The 5,245-nt window shown below is 32.4% G+C and overlaps 1 non-coding gene across 1 annotated transcript; it reads left to right on the top strand.

Moving 5' to 3' along the window:
- The first annotated feature begins 208 nt into the window (after positions 1-208).
- On the top strand, positions 209-430 carry LOC148871219 (small nucleolar RNA U3). The gene has a single exon (XR_016108542.1). It is a non-coding gene; the product is annotated as a small nucleolar RNA U3 (small nucleolar RNA).
- Positions 431-5,245: the final 4,815 nt, after the last annotated feature.

Genomic DNA, 5,245 nt, shown 5'->3' with positions numbered 1-5,245 from the left:
CCATTCAATTATTTTGAATAAATTAATCAGAGCGGCGCAGCGGAAGCATGGTGGGCCCATAATCCACAGGTCCCAGGATCGAAACCTGGCTCTGATATTATTCCCAAAATCATTTTCTTCTATTTCACTTCTTCTTGTCTAAAATCCCATATCGGTAAAATATAAGATTTTTAGAGCGTTTTTAGGTTGTGCGAAAGTAAAAACGGTTATGACCTTACTTGAACAGGATCTGTTCTATAGGCTCGTACCTCTGTATTCAAAGGAGACAGGAACCTAAGTCTGGTGGATGTCTGGTGGATGAATCTTGACCGTGCGACCAGAGCATGATTGATGGAATGGATGGTCTGGTTTCTAGGCCATCTCGGCTGTGGAGGGTCGTTTCCATCCGGTTTCGCCAGGATGAGATGGTCGTGCGGTTGTCTGACAGACTATGAAACCTCTTTTTACTTTTTACCTATTACGACCTCTCCACAATCATGCATTGATACTAGCTTCTCAACACCTACAAATGCAATGTCTCCACTCAAATATCTTATACTCATTTTCCTATACCGGTACAATTTTGGATCAGGTTGGGTTGTGTTTATGTTATTGAGTAAATGTTTACTGGCAGTGCCACATAGGCACCATCTCAACATTTTCTCTCTTTTGTTCTTCTGTATGCATCAAAAATATAAAAAATGAACTTTCTTTAAAACTTCTACAAATGGTCAGGCCTTTATTTATTGTTATGCTGATGTGGCACTTAGTGATGCTTAATTGTCATAAACGGTTACAATTATTGTATTTCTCGGTTTTACCAGAAAATAAAATGCAAACATTTATTCAATAAACATAAACGGAACTAAACACTTAACAAGTCCAACCCCTTCTAATCCATTAAGGGGCCGAGGGCTGAAGCTTTGATTGAGTTGCTTTGACAGTGGTCCCAAAATCAAATTTCTGTTGTGAACTTTTGATTTTTACTATTGCAATCTCCATTTAATAATTTTAAGTAAATTAATTAGTGGCACAGCGGAAGCGTGCTGGACCCATAACCCATAGGTCCCAGGATCGGAACCTGGCTCTGATATTAAGAGGAAAGAATTCCCAAAACCACTTTTTTCATCCACTTTGTTCTTTTTTTTTTCTTCCTTCTCTTCTGCTCTTGATCCTTCCAAAATAGTAGATGAGATGACTGCTAACTAATTTTAAGAGTGGCAATTCTAGATCACTGATCTGGAGCAAAAGCATTTTAGCTTCCTCGTATACCACGAACCCCTTATGATTTGTCAATAGTCGTGAATCCATAACTAGAAGCAGTTTGCAGACAACAACCCTTCTGCAAATGCCCAACTAGATTTGAACTTTTAAAAAGAAAATCAGGGTATTTAGTTACTTAACAATGTAGTTTCTTACAAAATCCAGAAATAAACAAACAGTAGCAAGTGCCCATTCAAACATTTTATTGAACTAGTAATTAAGCACATGCGTTGCATGTGAGAATTTTTTCTTTATATTAATGACTTAAATTTTAAATATATCATAGTTAAGATAGAAATTGAAAAATAAAAAAAAAAAGTAACAAAATGATTAAAAATAAACTTAAATATTTATTATTCAATTATGACATCATGGGTTTCTTTGAAAAGTTGGGTCACCGACCCACTATCTAGATAAGAAAAAAGCTTTCCATTATAACCACAACCGACTATACATTTAAAATTAAGCTATAATTGGTCCATAAACCAACAAAACTCTGACAACCGACTTTACATTTCAAATTATAAAAAACCCCACCATATCATTGGAGGCTTATGTGGTTGTTGTCAACATGAGACTCTTAATCCATATTAGACACAACAAAAAGCTTATACTAAAATTGCCCATTAATGTTGGGTGATTGGGAAATAACAAGGTTTTTAGTCTCTCTCTCTCTCTCATCTTTATCTACTCAACTACTATGTAATTTGAAAATAAATAAAAATAGTTTTTGGTTTCTATATTTACATTCTCTATATCAATTTCTCGATATCATTCTCCCTCAATCTCTCTCATTTTCTTTCCCGGTCTATCTTTCATTCTCCCTTAATTTCTATCATTCTTCCTCAGTTTTTCTCCCGCTCTCTCTCTCTCTCTCTTGTTTTTTATTTTCTTACACACTTATATGGTATTAATCAGATCGTGAGACCAATTTGTTATGGTTCATAAGAAGCTCTTGGGTATGAAATTTACATCAATTGGAGAACAATAGAGATTGAAAAAGAAAAAGATATTGACCGAGAGGGAGAGTGAGGGAGAAGAATGAGAAAAACTGAGAGAGAACAATAGAGAGAGAGGTTTTGATTTGGCTATAGAAGCTGAGAGAGTTGGAGAGACAGAGGGAGTGAGAGATCGAGAGATGACTATAAGAATGAAAGATAAGGGAGGGACATCGAGAAACAGAGAAAGTGAGAGAGAAACTGAAAACCTATTTTCGGCATAGATTTTTTTATGTGTCCAACATGGAATAAGAGTCCCATGTTGGAAACAACCACATAAGCCATTAATAACATGGCGGCGGTTTTATAAATTGAAATGTAGAGCCGATTGTCAGAGTTTTGTTAGTTTTTAGACCAACCTGAAACCTAATTTTAAATGTACAACTCACTTTGAGTATAATTTTCCCTTTAAATTATATATTTCATTTACATTATATAAAATATTTTTTACTTATCACACTTAATTTTTGTTTGTCTATGGTATCATTTGACTCAAACCACTAATCCACCATCTAAAAATAAAAATTGTTTGATTTCTAAATTGACATTAAATTTTGTGTTACATTTCCATCATTGGTAAAATTTTTTCTTATATATAAAACTTATTTTTGTTCACTATAATGAATGCATATTAGAGATTGTACCCAATATTTTATTTTTTATAAATATATAACATTAGATATGTGCCCAAAATTTCTCTATCTTTTTTTTTTTGTGTGATTCCTTGCATTTTCTATTATTAAAAATTTTATTATTTGACTATGACATCATTTCATTTCAAGGTAGATTTGAATTTGGCATTCAATTTTCATCATTAATAAAAATACTTCTTACATTTCATAGTTATTTATTTTAATTTTTTATTATTTAATTATGACATTATTTATTAATCCATTTGACCCCGAATGATCGAATTGCTTACACACCACCGGGAGGTAAGAAAATGGTTTTGTTTTCAAATTACTTTTCAAAATATTTATTTTTATACTATTAAAATAAATATTGTGGATTTAATTATAAGAATTTAATGATGAGAAAAATATATCTTAAATATAGGATTTAATAAAAGAGAATAGGAAAATATTTTTATTTCCAATTGGTTTTAAATTTTACATTCCATTTCCATCATTAATAAAAGCATTTCTAATTTATCATACTTATTATTGTTTAATACGTATGTTAAAAATGTTCCCAATTTTTTTTAATTTTAACTTTTTTATTTTATCTATTTCTTTTTTATTTTACAATTTCTTGTGGAAACATGGATTAACCCATTTGACCCAAAATTATTTAATTTTTTACCACCACCTAGATGAAAGCACTATTTTTGCTAGGTAGATTTTGAAAGTATAAGCTTTTATATTATTGGAATTATTGATTTATTAAGTACGGATTTAATTAATAAAACTTAATGATGAGAAGAAACAAAATTGATTTAAATATATGATTCAATGAACATGAATACAAGTTAATAACTTAAATATTAGATTTAATGAGAGAGAATTGAATGCATTGAATATCTTTAAATTACCTCTTTTCAACTCATTTAATATCAAGAACTGATTACCCTATTTGCCCTCATTTTTTATCAATAAATATAAATATAGAGGGGTAAATTTTATCCTTAGAAAATTCCAGAAATATTCTTGAAGCCATTTGTGCTTTTTAAAGTAGTATAGATAGATAAGGTCAATTGTTTTCTTCTAACTTAGATGTTCCTTAATGTATGTTTAAGTCCAGTGGGATGTATTTAAGTCCATTTTAAAACCTCAAGGTGAATTCGCATATGTGCCCTACAAGCCCTATAGCACTTCCCAGCCGTCTATTGGGAACATCTCCCCATGATAAATATAGGAGATGTTCCTAATGCATGTTGAGATGTGCATATGGGGCATTTGTGGGGTGCCAATATGATCTCCCTCAAGTATACGTCAATTCTTGAAAGTTCAGGGTATTACCCATTTTACCATTATAGAATCCATTGTAGCTTTTGGAAAAGCTACTCCTTGGGATATATCTTAAATCTTTGTAGATGGAAACTATAACAAGTACTGAATTAACTATATAATGTGTTTTAAATTTTTAAACGTGCACAAAGCATGGTTTTCGACCTAAGAACTGGACACCTTTTTGGTTCCATTTTGCATCTGGCCTTGAATTCACCAAAAAAACCTTTGAATTGATCAACAAACAGTTAAAATGGATGGTTGAGCCACTAAACCATTTGACCTGAACAATGTTTTTTGGGTCATTTATTTAATTAATTTTTACCTTTCTTTAATTTTAAAAGTATCATGGACTAACCGTTTGGATTAGATAGTCAAACAGTTTGACCCAAAAACTAGTGGACAAAGTGGTTCTAGTTTCGGTTCAATTTTTAAAACCTTGGTTCAAGGTATTGTGAGTTGATACTCTAGATGTATTTATGTCTGTGTGTCAAGAGTTTTTAAAGCGTCAGAACTCCTTTTTACTTTTTTATTTTGGAAATTTGAGATTAAATAATACAACACATGGTCAATTAAAAGTGATGAAAAGCTTAAAATCTCAATAACAAGCTTATTGGTGACCCTTAGACTAGTTTAGCAGAGATGACAATTTGACACATCCCTGTTGGGGCACCCCCTACCCCGATCTAGGCGGGTCTCAAGGAAACCCAAAACTCTAGTGACAAGGATGGGGAAGGTGGACAAATATGTGTATATATATATGAGTGGTTGAAGAGAATTCCACATTGGAAAAGAACAAAAGGTGCAAGGGACTTATATACAAGAGTAGCCCATAACCCAATAGCTTAAGCTTTTGGGTTGTATGTGGTGTCCCTCTCTTGTGTACAAGTCCTATGTGCGCATGTACATGTATGAACCCCCAGTTTTGATGACTCCCTTCAATATACAACAAACACTCTCAACACTATCCTAACAGGCCAATAAAGTTTCACGTTGGAAACATCTCCTTTGTAATTCAAGGGGAGATGTTCCCAATGTGCAACTATAATAGCTTGTTGG

The sequence above is a fragment of the Nelumbo lutea genome, chromosome 2 (assembly GCF_056320005.1).
Source record: "Nelumbo lutea isolate HS-2025 chromosome 2, American lotus-T2T, whole genome shotgun sequence".
In the NCBI taxonomy this organism is placed as follows: domain Eukaryota; kingdom Viridiplantae; phylum Streptophyta; class Magnoliopsida; order Proteales; family Nelumbonaceae; genus Nelumbo; species Nelumbo lutea.
This window is presented reverse-complemented; position numbering and strand designations above follow the sequence as displayed.